At 38.4% G+C, this 15,878-nt stretch overlaps 1 protein-coding gene across 1 annotated transcript in view; it reads left to right on the top strand.

Moving 5' to 3' along the window:
• The first annotated feature begins 5,124 nt into the window (after positions 1–5,124).
• GALNT1 (polypeptide N-acetylgalactosaminyltransferase 1) overlaps positions 5,125–15,878 on the top strand; it is a 165,126-nt gene continuing 154,372 nt past the window's right edge. The window contains exon 1 of the mRNA XM_051969768.1: positions 5,125–5,201. The gene's annotated coding sequence lies outside the window, so the exon portion shown is untranslated. The remainder of the gene's footprint in view (positions 5,202–15,878) is intronic.

Raw genomic sequence — 15,878 nt, 5'->3', positions numbered from 1 at the left:
TAGGCCTATGGATCCTAAGTCACATTTCCTGTTAGTTTTCCTGTAGCTATGTGCTCATTCTGATCCTCCTCCCCATACCCAAGCCTCTTTCACCTATTTCCTGGGCTTTCATTTGCTGCCCTAGACTTTGTCAGTATCTTCCTGGCATCTCTTCAGATTTAGGTCTGAATACATCAACCAGCCTGGCTTGGACCAAGAGGAGAGAAGGTTTGAAGATCTATCATTAGTCTTCTCTTCTAAATCTATGATGTATTTATGTGAAGGGAGGGCTCTAAATGACCAAATTATGACCTTACTTCCTTCCCTCTTTCACAATTCAGTGTCTGCCTTAGGCAGAAGCCCTAGGTCACTTCTCTCAAACTAGATCGGGCAGGACTTTCAGATAAATTTAATCAACTGTGTAATGCTTCTTTTGATTCATGAATAATGTTATTTGGAACAGGGCTAAGTGCGATGTAATTGAGCGCTACATGAAAAATATTTAAATGGCACCTCTCAAATATCAGAATTAGTTCAATCTCAGTATTTTATGTTACCAACTTGTCACTATTTTCTTCTCTCTTTTTTAATTTACTTTTTCTATCCTCTGACCAAAATGCCTTTGGAGATCTGGCTTCATATATGAAGGAGAAAAAAAGTGGGAGCTGATATTTTGCTGCTTAATGAAACATCCATATTTCACAGAGGATGATATCATTGTAGTACTTTATTCCTGCCTATATGAGTATATGTGTGGGATGTATTAGGTTATTATACCCTTAAAATATTTCTCTAGATGTGAACCTAAATTCTAGCAAATCACTCCCTTTGGGGGGTTGTGGGATGAAGAGAGAATACGAGCCATAATCAGAGGACCAAAGATCTAGAGTTGGGAAAGGGAAGCTTTAGAGAACATCTACTTCAGCCCCTTTATTTCACAAATAAGTAAATGAGCTAAAGAGATATCAAATAATTTGCCCAAAGTCATAGTGTTTGTAGAGGGTTTTGAAACTAGATCTTTCTTGTGTTCATGTCTATACTTTACCATATTATAATCTGAAAGTAAGATGATAGTTGGAATAATACAGCTGGGGTGATTAAGGGGTCAATTTCTCATCCAGCTGCACTCCTCTGGAATTCTACAATTTGTCCTCTTGCTGGAAACCTTTACTCCACCCTGTCTCCTTTTAAGCTACCTTTTGTGTGTTTTCTTCCTCCATTAGATTGTAAGCTTCTTGGAGGCAGACTATATTTTTGGAATCTGTATCTGCAGCACTTAGTGCAGTGCCTGGCACATTGTAGACCCTTAATGTTTATTGACTCACTGTCAATTATTCATTGGCTCTAATGCATTATCTAGTTCAAATTTACTGAGGCAACTCTTTAAGTGCAGCCTGAACTAGATTATAATGTAATTGTGAAATGTTTAACAAAATAAATGAAAATACATGTTATAGCAATTTGTGGTTTTCTAAGTCAATATGCAACTCAGGGATCTATGTGAGTTTGACATTACTGATATAGTTTTTTGCTCCTCCTGTTCTATTAGAGAACTTTAATATGGGGAGGGCTATACAAGAATTGAAACATAGGTAAGACATCATGGAAGAAGGGGCCTGGTCTTGTGGGCTGAGGCCATGACAAAAAGAGCAAACAAGTAAAGCAGTGAATCTAGATGCCAATCTAGGTAGAAGATGGGAGGAAACTTTGCCAGAAAAGGCAAAATCAAACCACAACAATTAGACCAAGGTATTTGCTTCAGGAAAGAGAGGAGAGTTGTCATATATCTGAGTTTTTTTTAGAGTAACCAGAGGATGAAGATACAAACTACAAGCTTCTCACATTCTAGGGGTGAAATCTTGGTAGATTTAAAAGGAGAAGGCTATTTCTTGTGTGGGAATTTTTTTTCCTTAATAGTATTTTCTCCCAATTATATGTAAAGATAGTTTTCGACATTCATTTGTGTAAGATTCTGAGTTCCAAATTTTTCTTTCTCTATCTTTTCCCTCTCTTCCCCAAAACAGTAAGCAATCTGATATAAACTATTACATGTATGATCATGTTAGACATATTTCTATATTAGTTTTGTTTTGAAAGAAGAATCAAAACAAAAAGGGAAAACAATCAGAAAGAGAAAGTAAAAAAAAAAAAATTTAAGTGAAAACAGTTTTCTTCCTTCTGCACTCAGACCACATAGTTCTGTCTCTGGATGTGGATGGTATTTTTCATCACAACTCTTTTGGAATTGTTTTGGATAACATATCACTAGAAGAATTAAATCTATCATAGTTAATTGTCACATAATGTACTGTATACAATGTTCTGGGAACATTATTTCCCAATAGGGAAGAAATGATCAACTCTTTCTTGGGTCAAAAGCCCAAGGTTGTTCTGAAGGGTGAGAATTAGACATAGAAAGTATTTGCCACAATATTGGGGCTCCCATAATTGAAGTTAATTTTTGAAAGCACATTTAAGAAGAACATAGACATCTGGAAGCTTTGTCAAAGTAGATTCACATTATCTTTTTACATAAAACCTCCCCTCTTCTTAATTTCCCTATTACTGTAGGGTACCACCATCCTCCCTGTCATCCACAAGATAGCTATCATCCTTATTATCACTCCATTCCCTTCCCTCCAAACCTCCTTCAATCTGTTGCCAAGTCCCATTGATTTTACTTGTGTTACATTATCTTGTATACATTCCCTTTTCTCTTCTAACACTACTACCATTCTGGTAGTACAGGACCTCATCATCTCATTTCTGGATAGGAGCCTGCCAATTGTTCTCCCTACCATTAATCTCTCCTTACTTCAGTCCAATCCTTCACTCATATATGAGTATATAAACAGCAAATTTGACTATGTCATTCCCTTCTCCAATCAATAAACTAGTAACTATCACTTACTAGATAAAATAGAAAAATCTTCTGTTTAACATTCAGAACTTTCATAAATCTTCTCTCTTCCCTTCTAGTCTTTCACTTTACAATTTCCAACACAGTATAATCTAGTGATACTGTCTTCTTTGCAGTTCCAAGAGCAAGATCTCTTGATTCTAGGTAGTTTCCATCACCTGAACCTCATGCCTTGTATGCTTTCCTTCTTCATCTCTGCCTTCTGGTTTCCCCAGTTCCTCTGAGTTTTAACTAAAATCCCTCCCATTCTTCTCTATTTTCTGGTTTTTTTTTTTTTTTTTTTTTTTCCTTTTCCAATCACAGCACTTTTCCTGGCATGTAGTAGGTGCTTCATAAATGCTAATTGACTGGCACCCAGAAATGTACCAGTCCATTAAGAAGTGAATTAACCTGTTACAAGAGCAAAACCTAGCCAAAGGGAGTAAGTTTAGAAGAACTAAAGAAATACTTCCTTATACTTGTCTTATAGGACATCACAGCAATACATCTAAGTTTAACTTCTGCTTTTGAAATTATTGCAAGAGCCTAAAAAAATGTTTTGTGCTACTCTTAGAAAGCAGGGGAAATGAGGAGTGGGGGTGGGGAGGAAATTAGCACAACAAACTGGAGTATTTTCTCTGGGAAAATTTAGTGTGTTTGTTATTATTTACGGCAAGGATCATAGAAACTTTGTGTTTGCAAGGAGCTGAATATTTACCGGGGGATTAGAACCCAGTCCCTCCGATTCCAGAGTCAATAAGCTTTCTACTAACTCAAAAGATAGGATAGGAGAAAGGGCAGAAGATTACAGAAGATGAAACAGGGGAGAGAAAGGGATGAGGAAGATAAAAACGGTAGAGAAGGGAGAAGGAAAAGGAAAAGAAGTGAGAGAGGAAGAGGAAGGGGATAGAAAGTGAGGGAAAGGAAAAGAAGATAAGGAAGAAAAGAAAGAAAAGAAAAGCAGGGAAGAAGAGATGGAAGAGACAGAAGAAGGGAAGGGAGAGAAAAGGGGAGAAAAAAGGAAAGAGAATGGGGAGTTAGGAAAGGATGATGGGAAGAGAATCAGGGAGATAGGGAAGGGGAGGGAGAGTGGGAATGGAGAGAGATGTGGAGGAAAGGAAAAGGTGAGGAAAGAAGAGGAGATGGAAAAGGACGGTGGGAAGGAAAAGAAAGAAAAGAGGAAAAAGGAGTTGGATAGGGAAGGGGGAGGGGAGAGAGATGTATAGAGAAGAAAGGCGGAGGGAAGGGGTAGAGCAGAGAAAAGGGGCATAGGAGCACAGGGAGGAAGGTAGAGTAAAAGGGAAGAAAGGGTATAGGAAAAGGAAAAGGAGGAGGCGGAGGAGGATAGTCAAAGACTCTGAGAAGCAGCGGCAGCAGCAGCACAGCAGCTGCCCTATAACATCCCCGTTAACCACCCAAGCTCGCAGGACACTCCGCACACCCACGTGGCTCTCAAGGTGCATCCGGGTAAGCAGTAGTGGGGGCGGGACCGGCGACGACGCGTGGAAGTAGGGAGGGGACTCGCACACACGCATCGACACTCGTAGCGCGACCGTCCGCGCTCCGAGAGCGGCGGGGAAGCTTCCTCAGAGCGCCCTGCAGTGCTCCCCTCCCCCACTGCTTCTTCTCCTCCTCCTCTTCCTCCTTCTCCCTCCTCCTCCTCCTCCTCCCCCTGCGCCAGCTGCCAGCCGCCAGCCGGAGCGGGGGAGCCGGGCTAACGGTTGCCGCCGCCGCCAGCGCCGTCGTCAGGAGCGCCGCCTGCCGCAGCCCGTCCGCGCGCCGGCCCGGGGAGGAGCTCCCAAGGCCATGGAAGCCCGGCGCTTCTGAGGCGGATCCGGCGGCGCCGGGGCCCGAGAGCAGAGGCCAAGCCCGCGGCGGGGACTAGCGGCTTCGGTAGCAGTGGCAGCGGCAGCAGCGGCAGAGACGAGCAAGATGAGGCACGGCCGCCCGGGGGCGTGCGGAGCCGGGTCCCTGTGCGCGGCGCCCTCCGTGTAACCCCTGCCGGCCGCGGACCCCTGTGAGCCCGGGGCCCGCGGGCGCCCGGAGCCGGCCTCCGACCCTCCGTCCCTCCCCTTTCCCTCTAACCAGCCGGCCAGCCTGCCCGCCCGGGGCGGCTGAGGGGCCGCAGCGGACACGGCGGGCGCGCTCCTCGGGGCAGCGGCCGGGAGTCCGCGGCTGCGGGGAGGCGAGGAGCCCAGGAGCAAGAAGGGGAGCCCCGGGAGACAACGCCGGCCCCGGCCCCGGCCGCCTGCACCCGCGTCCTCCCGCACCGGCCCGGGGCAGGGCCCCAAGGGACCACGACGAATAGGAACCCGAGGAGGAGGTGAGGGTTTCCCGGGGTTTGGGGGGCGGGGAGGGGGGGGGGGAAGGCGGCCCTGGTCGTGACCGTGGCCGTGGCCAGTTCCCTTTTTTTTGTCCAGCGTCTCCGAGGGAACTTGTTCTGACGCCCTGCGGATGCTGCTGAGGGGCGAGAGACTTCCCTCCAGCACTGGCCAGTGGATGTCCTGGTCACCTCTTCCCAGGGACGGTCTTGGCCCTGCGGTGCTCGTAGTCACTGTACCCGGGTCCCTCGGGCTTGTTGCCGTTCTCCTATTTGTCTGGGAAACTTATTTGAGATGGGGGGAGTCCGAAGGAATAATAGCTATATTCAAGTCCGAAGACCGGCCTTCTGGACTTTGGCCGCTTACGTACTCTCGAAACATCCTTTCTTTTGCTCGAGAATGGGAGGTCACAAGTGATTGATATCGCACATCCTACCTCCCACCCCCCCTCCATTCCCATCCCCGAGCTGGGGGGGTGGGGGACCCAACCTCATGGCTGGCTTGAGCTGAGATCGGAAGCAGCTCTTTTTTGGCAGCTGCTGCTAAAAGCAGCGACTTTTGATTCAACTGTAGTTTGACATTAAGTTAGAAGTTGCTTTTCTTTACAAAAAACGGAAGTTTTTGTTTAAAAAAAAAAAAAAAAAGAACAGCAAACCCCCTATACACTTAGATAAATATGGCCGTGGCACTTAAACTAATGGGAAGGACTTTGGAGCCACGGTAGTTAAGACCTGGACCTTTCTATTTCTTGTGTGTGCTGGAGAAGGGTGGGGAGGAGATGCTGGGTGTTGCCAGGTAAGTAGCTGAACCCTTTCTAATTCTATAAGAAGCCAGGATTTACTACAATTCCCTAAGTTAGTAGGCCTCAATAACTGTCTGATAATAGATAAGTAACCCCTTTCTTCCTCCTCTTCCTTTCCTCTCCCTATCAGGTTTTCAGAGATTCCGTGAACTCTGATATTACAGTACTTAGTATCTTTCCCATATAAATTAATAAAATTTTATGACATGCCATATTGATGATGAGTCAGTATTTTAAAATTTTCTAGAAGTCGTGGTGGTTTGCATTGAATTGTCTATGTCTTACCTGGGTAAGCTTACCTAGTGGGGAAGGATTGTGTGTATGTGTGTGCAGAGTGTGACTGTAGAACGTTTCTTTGCATCAAGCTTATGACCTTGGCCTCATTATGATCATAATGCTCAAACCATCCAAACTAAGTAGTCCCTAGACAGAATAGATTATGTTTTTTGAATGTGTATTTAATATGGTGATTCCTCATTGGGGTAAGGAATTGACCCCTAGCCTCAAAGACTTTGCCTGTGAATAAAACCTCTAGTCAATCCAACAATCCTAAAAATCTTGCAGGTAGGAATAAACTGCCTTTTGAAGACCATTCTCAAAAAGCTTAAAGAGGCTCATTGCCAGAAGGTTAGCCAGTCAATCAGCAACATTTAGTAAGCACTTACTAAGAGATGAACATGGAGAATATAAAAGAAAAAACAAAAGTAGTTTGCCTTCAGGAAGCTTTTTCTTTTAATAAGGTGAGATAGAGGAGGAGACAACATTTCTATAAAAAGGCATATAGAAGATAATTATAGAGAGAGGAGTAGACAAAAGGTAACTTTACATGGGAAGGCACTAACATTTGTGGAGACCAAATAGTGCACTTTATCATAGTTTGTTAAACTGACTACTAAGACTTAAAAGGGTTGTGGTTTGTGTTGATTGAGCTATAGTGTTCATGCAATGAAATCATTCTTTTGAGGAATTGTTTTATCTGTAATATAGAAATTGGGAAATGATTGATATAGTTGATTGATATGGAATGCTGGACTTGGCAGTCAGAAATTCTTGGTTCAAAGTTGAACTTTCAGCTAAACCAACCAGAGCCATTCGGTGTATATCAGTCTTTTTCATCTGCAAAATAAGGACAATATCATTGGTTATTGTTGAGGATTGTTGTGAGGTTTAAATGTAAAGGGTTTTTCAGATTTGAAATACTCATGAAACTCATTATTTGGACAAAACATTATTTATGTTGTATGATGAAAGTACCTTGAAGGGAAGAATTATGTATGATGACAAAGAATTGTAGCATCCTAGAGTTGGAAGGGATCTTAGAAGTCACCTAAAACTATTTCCTACTTGAAGTATGAATTCCCCTTATGTTCTTGCATGAATTCATCTTTCCATTTGAGATTAAAGCCCTAAATTCCAGAATAGATATTGCATGTGATCTCTACCTCCTGCCTAAAACAGGCCAACTGTGTTTAGACTGCTTGTAGTACATAATTACTTTAAAATACCAAAGCAGCAATATTTTGACTAATAAATCCTCCAGTAACAAAGCCCCATTATAAGGAAATTGGTCACATAAAAAAAAGTTAAAAATCACAGAAGTAGAATAGATTGGATCATATGATAAAGGTGATTTCTTTTAAGGAGTGGGTTATAAAACTGGAGAGTCTTCCTGGATAGTTAATAGTGATTGGATTTTTATGTTATTATGAGCCTCAAAGATCAGAGATCTTTGTAGGAGAGAAATTTGCTGCTTTTATTTTGCATCCAGAAGAACCAGAAATAACCAGATTTTTTTTTTTGACTGTCCTTTGTAACTCCTTGACCCCTGTTATACCTCTGCTAATGCAGAAAAGCAAGTCTGTAGTAAAAACTAATGGAATGTTGCCTCACATGTATTCAAAAGCATAAAAAGGTGTACATATACACATCATTTTTTCTAGTTTATATGTGTTGATTAACATCAAATCAAATGTTAAAATTCATCTCAGGATGCATATTTTATATATTGTCTAGAACATATGGTTTTAGTTAATGTTATTTTTTGCATGATGATTTTATTTTTTGCTGTCTAGAATGTATTCCTATGCCTCTTATTTTTCCCTTTGTTAAAGTTTCTTAAAACAAAGTATGTTGTTGGAATACACTAAAGAGATCATTGTATTATCTTTACTACATATCATTTGAATTAAGCATTGTTCCAATTTCTGATTTAGTGGTAAAGCTAGAGAGATCTAAAAAGAGTATATGTAAAAACACTTTGAAACTACACACACAAAAATTAAGCCAGGGCCATATGATAGTAAAAAAATAAGCTTCCAAAAAATAGACATAAATGATTAAAATTACTTAATTTCAAAATGGAAAACTGACAACGTAGTATTTTAATTCGTGCAGTGTCCTAAGCAGTTCTCTAAGACCATAGCTTGTAGAGAAGCTGCCAACTTGAACTGAAAGGAGTTTCCTTATCAGAAAAAATTTCCTATACTGATGAAATGCCAGATTCAGTCCCTTTTGTTAATGCAACAAATACCTTTATAAAAAGGTTAGTTTATATATTAGTGTTGTTGTGTATGAATCTTTGACCCCTTTTGTTTTTTTAAATTTTAATCTGCTTTATTAACATTTTCCCTTTATCTATTTTATCTATTTTATTTCAATTAGCTTTATCTATTATCCACTTTCTTGTTAGGAAAATTAGACTATGTGAGGAGTAGCATGAGTCAGTGGACAAGAAAGAATTTAGGGTCAGAGAATCTGATTTCTAATCCCACTTCTCTATGCGCATGACCTTGGCCATATCTCTTATCTTCAGTCAGTATCACTTTTGTTGCTTCTTCGAGTAACATGCATTTTAAAATGTAATTCAGTTCCACATTATGACAAGTTAAATGAGGAGAGATAAAAAGAGAGGAAAGAAAATGTAATCAATCCATAAAGTACTTACATGAGGCCTCAGCCCAAATCTCTCCTTTTCTATGAAGCCACCTGTCTTAAGCCATACAGTTTATATTCTCTGAGCTTTTATGGGACTTATTGTTGTTATACCACACTTAATTCTATTTTATGTGTTTTGGGTGTAGATTTCCCATCTGGATAGTGAGTCAAGGGGCTGGGAATATTTCTTAATAGTGTATATAATAGATATAACATCTGCTTGTGAATTGTAAAGCACTATACAACTGTAAGGACATATTGTTTTGATAGTGTTGAAAGAATACTTGTTGATAGGGGAGCTTTGTAAATTCTGAAGTATTATCAGATAAACTATTTTTTGCAACAGAATCTTAGAATTTCAGTAGTGTAATAGATAGCTTTTACAAAGTAACCTTCACTGGAGCTTTTCAAGTAGAGATAGATAACCTCTTTAGGATTTTATAGGGAGATTGTAGTTCAGGTACAAGTCTGACTAGATGATCTTTGAGATCTCATCAAACTCTGAGATTATTTATTTCTGTGAAGTCATTTAGTACAGCTCCTAATTGAAGTTCAAATCTGATCCACATTTCTAATTAGTGGCCTTGTGGAACTCCAGAGACAGGAACATCACTATCTTATGAGGTAGCGCAGTGGAAGTTTTGACTACTCTTATTAGAAAGTTCTTGTGTTGAGCAGAAATGTTTTCTTTAATTTCCAGCACTTTTCTCACTTCCACCTATAGGGACAAACACATAACCTTACTATTTTTTCTATATGGCAACCATCATATTACTTGATGATTGCAAAAATCACATTCCCTTTTAAGTCTTCTCTTCAGCATTAATAGTCAACTGATTCTCATGCCGTGACATTGAATCCCCTTAACAGTCCAGGTCACTCATGGATCTGTTTCATCCAGTTTTTCTTTGTCCTTTCTAATTTGTAATTACCAGAGCTGAGTGTATTTTAAATGTTACCCAACTAATTAATTTAGAGTATAGTTGGACCATCAACTCCCCTCTTTGAGACACAATTTCTATGTTAGAATCTATATTAGTATATATTCATTATATGTGAGCACAGAGCCCTTGTCCAAAAAACTTGCCCATCAGTTGACTGCATTAGTATACATATAAAATTGTGTTTTTTGGCTTTTTCAGCTGTTCTATTACATTGATAGTACTTAGTTGAGTTTAGAGTTCACTAAATCCTAAGGTCTGTTTCACATGGGTAGTTGTTTAGTCATGTTCACTCCATCCTGTATTTCCTCGTGAAGTTGCTTTTTAAAAAATAGGACTTTATACTTATTGCTATTGGTTGATTTTTATTTTGTTAATTCTCCCAGCCCATCAGACCTTTTCTCCCTAGTACAATTCTGTTATCCAGCATATTAACATGAAATTGGGAATTAGAGCTGCTAGTAATCTATGCTGCTGGGGAAACTAAGGCTGAGTTTGGGAATTGTGAACTACAAAAAAGCTAAAGCCAAACAGGTGTCTACATTGAGTCTGGTATCAATATGATGTTCCCCCAAGAGTAAAAGCCCACCGAACTAACCAAAGAGGTCTGTTTAAACTTCTGTGGCAGTCAGGTTGGGAACTAAGCCTTGGCTATTGTACTTTTACTTTGGAGAAAATAGAGAAAGCTGGAAGGTCCAATTATTTGCAAATTTGATAAACATGATAGATTTATCTTCAGGTTTTTTATTAAAATGTTGAATAAAGCAGGACCATATACAGATGGCCCCTATATAGCACAACCCTAAAGACCTTTTTTTCTAATTTTATATTGATACAGCACTTTGGATTTGATAGTTCAAAAAATTCCTTAATTCTCTTGTGTACTGTAATCTTATTAACAAAGCATTTATTAAACAACCTACTATGTAGTAGGCATTGTGTTCTCTCACCATGATGTTGAAAGAGACCAAATTTTTAAAAGTTCAGTATTAAAAATAGCATAAAACATAATTATACTCTAATTACATTTAAAAATATTTCAGTGTATAAAGTAAAATAAGAAATTCTTAGTTTCTTACTATAATCCTTCATGAAAAGGGAATTATTGTCATTCTCATTCACTTTTTCTCATGTTATAATAGTTAAGTATGTGCATCATTTTTTGGTTCTACTCTTTTCATTTTGTGTTATTTTTCAAAAGTTTTTCCAGATATCTTATCCATATATTCTTCATTGTCTTCATATTAATTGCATTATAATGTTCCATTACATTTATTTAACCATGCTTTAAGTTGGCCAAAATATAATAGGCATTGATATAAGATTTAATGGGTATAATCTGTATTGCCAGACTATTTCTTTGCCACCATTCCTGATGTTTAAAGGAAAGCATATGTTTAAGTTTTGGAGGGAAATTGAAGTATTTATATTCATTGTAACTTGAGATTTTTGTTGTCAGAGTTCTTTATTGATGTCTTTTTTTTTAACATTACCATAATTTCTCCCTCCACCCCCCCCCCCCCATACCAGAGAGCCATTCCATAATATTTAAAAGGCAAAAGAAAAGAAAAACAGCAGAGTTGGGGAAAAAATCTGAAAACATGTGCAATGGCCACACCTAGGACTTCCCATAACTTCTGAGGAATAGAATGTGTCTCTTCTGTGGAACCATTCTTGATCTCTACCACCACTTTGACCACCCTTTCCCTCCAGACCTAAAGGGAGAAAAGGCTAAGACCCCTAATCTCAAGAGCCTTTGGAATAGCAGTGATTCCATCCCATTCTAGTGGGTAGTATTCTGGCATCTACTCCTACAGGTGCTATATCCATATCTATTGAACACTCAGAAAAGAAATTTCTTGTCACTAAAGGCCTACTAATTGCTGTCACTAAGTTCCTTATCAGAAATTGATATGATTTTATCAATGGAAATTACATTAAAGAAGAGATTTTACTATCTGTTTTGCTATTGTACCCTAAGGTTATTCTAGAAATAGAGAAAAAAAATTTTCTCATCTAAAAGCTTTTTTCCCACTTTTCCCTCTTAAAATTTATAGATGTTCGAGAACTGAGATCTCTTTTAGGGAAAGAGATTAAGTGCAGTAACCAAACTTGCCTTCTTTAGATCCTTGCCTTCTCCATCTTCTGAAGTATATTGGTCTATTGAAGCATTCTGGGAAAGTGCCTTTCTTTGCTACTGAAAAAGGATTGAGATATTAATCTAGATCCCTGGGAAGAAGCTATTCCTTTTAATCCAGAATGATCCAAGAATGAATTGATTAGAGACTGCTGTTTGGTAATGTTGATCTCAAACTTGTATTTAACACAATATAACAGTTTTTTATGAGTCCCAAAATAGCAAGTCATCTTGAGGGTACAGAGGTACAGAAGAGGGCTGATGAAATAGGAATGCAATTCTAACATTTTTTAAGATAGAAATGGCTTAGATATTAAAATAATGTTAAACACAGTAGAGAACTAGACATTTTCTATAATAATTATAACTTCTGTAACTTCCGGAATAGGGATTGTGTGCAAAAGATGAAGTAATTCCAACCAGTAAAAATTTGATGAATCAACAATAGAGAAGGCTGAGTAAACCTAATTCCTAACAGGGTTACTTAGTACTCCTCCCATACTTTTCATTATACCTGTTTCAGCAGGACTGCACAAGCTGACCATGGGCCTGCCATAGAATTCTACTTTATACCTCAACTGCTACTCTCTCCTCTATGTCTAGAGATGCAAAAGACTGAGGTTTTCTCAGAATTTGATATCGCTCTGTGTGACAACAGTGAAGAACTAAGGAAAAGAGGAAACGAGTGGGATGTGGGGGTGACATTCCATTAAGTTTGAAAGTAGGAACACAGTTGGAGCCACTTCTCTCACCCCAGATGTTAACCTTGAGGCAAAAACTAAAGCTGCTGAACTCTGAATAGCTCCAGCATAGGAAAAAGGAGGTACTAGTCAATCTCAGTAACCCTAAAGGAAACCATACTAAAAGAGGAGTCAGTGAATGATAGGGTGCTTAACAGAGAAAAAAGGCTGAAATTGCTATCTCAGGAGGAAGAAAATTGAAGATCTTGATCATAAGCTACTTGGTTGCCTAGTGGTCCTGGAATCAGGAAGATCTATGTTCATATGTGGTCTTAGATGCTAGCTATGTTATCATGGGCACGTCACTTAGCCTGTTTGCCTTAATCTATTGGAGAAGGAAATGACAAACCACTCCAAACCACTAAGATGTTCTCTTAGCCAGGAACATCCAACAGATAGTATTGATGAGTTTCAGGGGAGTCATGAAGAATCAGATGTGATTGAACAACACAGAAGCAGATCAGCCAATTTTTAAGATATTAATAACAGAAGGGAATATTGCTTCCAGGTCAGATAAAAGAATCCAAACATCTAAAAATAAATATTTAAAGACAAAGGAGAATGAATCCTTGATGAGGCAGAAACCTCATGAATTCCAAAAAGGGATGGAACCACAGCTGCTTGTTTGTGAATTCTTTAAAAGAGAAATGAGAATTATGAAAATAGAATTTTTGCATAATAGTAATAATTAACAAAATAGAAAAATTTAAACCCATAGTGGCAAGTCTTACAAAGTGAGGAAAAGAATAATTGCTTGGGAGTGCAAACACACCAAAGTAAAGGACATCAAAGCTAGAAGAAGAGAGGTAAAGAGCAGTAACTTTAAAGAGAATATGATCTTCATATGAGCAAAACATATTGATCCTAAAGATGCCTAGAGATAGTTTAAGAATATAGATCTTTCAGAACAATTCAAGCCAGAAAATCTGAACACTTATGCAAAAAAGTTGCCCAGAACTTTTGAACACAGAAAACAAAGTGACAATAGAAAGAAAACAAATTACTTCTAAAAACAACAACAAAACAATTATATGCTGCAAGTTGCAAGACACAGGTTAAATTGAAAAGGGGAGAAAGAAACTGGCAAATTTAGTTATGGGAGGGGGTACCATCAATAAATGCTTTCCTGCAGAAAGAGATAGTCTGTAAAGGAAGATTGTGACAATAGGTACAGTCTACTGGTATTTGGTGAGATTGCTCTTTATGCTTCAGGATATTGGAAGTGTTTGACACCCAGAAAAGTAGGAGGTAATGGAACCCCCCCCCCCAAAAAAAAAAAGAGAGGGAGAGAAATTTCAAGGCAAATGGGAAAAAAGTTACCATGAAAAGAGCATAAGTCAATAATGGATTGCATATTCAGAGACATAAGACTATGCTTATCGTAGTTCATTATCTTTCCTATCTCCTGAAAGAATTGGAATTTCTAAGAGTAAAGCACAAAACAAAAAAGGGTAACAGATTAGGGGGAACCATCTACAAGCCAGCGATATAGAAACTTAAGAAGAGGGAAACAAATAGTTACTCAAAAAACTTTAATTCCATGATGGATGCAAAGATTAAAGAAGGACTAAATAAATATAAGAGCCATGAATCAAAAAATAAAAGGCTAGACTATACAGAAAGAAGAAAAATAAGCAAGAGGGTGAGTGAAAAATTACTTTTTAGAAAGAAGGCATAGAAAAGGAAATTTAAAAATCTGACAAAAGTGAAAGAAGGATATTTTACTTGGCTGTGTAACTGAGAGAAGAAATCAATAGCTAGATAACAAGAAAGAGAAAGAAACTAAGGAGTTATTTAAAATCCCAAAATTTGGGAAAAGTCTATAAAATAGAAGTGGGAGGTTCCTCACTGATAACATTGTTAAAACATAAAAAGCTGTACTGTTTAAATATAACTTAGTCCATACTAATAGATTCTAGTGTTATCAGTGAGAAAAAGCTATCTGTTCAAAGATTTTTTTTAATAGTACAATATTTATAATTGAAAAAAATTGGAACTCTAAAATGTTCATCAGCAAGGGGAATGGTTAAATAAAGTTATAGTATATTAGTATAATGGATAATGATTAAGATTGAGAAATATAAGAATCATAAATTTAGAGATACAAGTGCAAATGCAGTGAAACCTCAAGTAGAAGAGGTTGTGACTTTTCCAAAACCCCAGAAATAGTAAATGGAAGGACTGAGATTTGAACCCAGTTTTTTTGATTCCAAGTATATCATAAATATCTTTATGTCTGTAGATCTCTTCTTGGGATGTAATAGATGACCTTTATAATATCAATATCTTGGTCTCTTCAAATAGATGAAAACAATTATTTCAATTTAGTTAAATTAAACATTTATTAAGTGCATACTCTATAAGGCACTTGCAAATATGAAAGAGTCTAGTATTTTCTTGCATGTATGCTTTTCTTCCACATCTATTTTTTCCCCTTTGGAAAAAACCCAATGCCTTTGCTATTTTTTTAACACACATTTATTTCCAAATATGCTCCTTTCTCTTCTCAATGAGCTTTCTTTTGCCCAACTTCTTCCTCTTTACTGAGCTTACAGTTTCTTTAAAAGCTACATATTTTATATAACTCTGTGCCTTCAACATCAGTCAGAGTTAAGGAAGGGCACCAAACTCAGCCACATTTCTAAAATATCAGAATATGTGAACAAATCTTTAACTTTAAAAAACATTTTAATTATCCTTCTAATATGCTGTTTTAAAAACAGTTGTTGGGTTCAAACTATATGCCTACAGTTACAAAACCAAATGTGATTATAAAGTTCTTTACTGGCAATATCATTAGTAGCGGCTAATTGCTCTTTGCGCATGAAGCGGCCTCTGTTGGACCCACGCTTCGAGGGCTACAAATTCTCCCTGGAGCCTCTGCCCTGTTACCAGCTGGAGCTGGACTCAGCTGTGGCAGAAGTAAAGCTCAGAGATGATCAGTATACATTGGACCACATGTGTGCCTTTGGCATGTTTAACTACTTGCATTGTGATGCATGGAATCAAGATAATATCTACTTTGTTGATCAGCTTGGAAGAATTATGAACTTATCAGTCACATTGAACACTGCCTTAGGAAAACCAAGAGAGGTTTTCAGACTTCCCACAAATTTAACAGCTTA

The sequence above is a fragment of the Antechinus flavipes genome, chromosome 1, assembly GCF_016432865.1.
Source record: "Antechinus flavipes isolate AdamAnt ecotype Samford, QLD, Australia chromosome 1, AdamAnt_v2, whole genome shotgun sequence".
Classification (NCBI taxonomy): domain Eukaryota; kingdom Metazoa; phylum Chordata; class Mammalia; order Dasyuromorphia; family Dasyuridae; genus Antechinus; species Antechinus flavipes.
The sequence above is the reverse complement of the archived record's forward strand: the minus strand, read 5'-3'. Positions and strand labels throughout refer to the sequence as shown.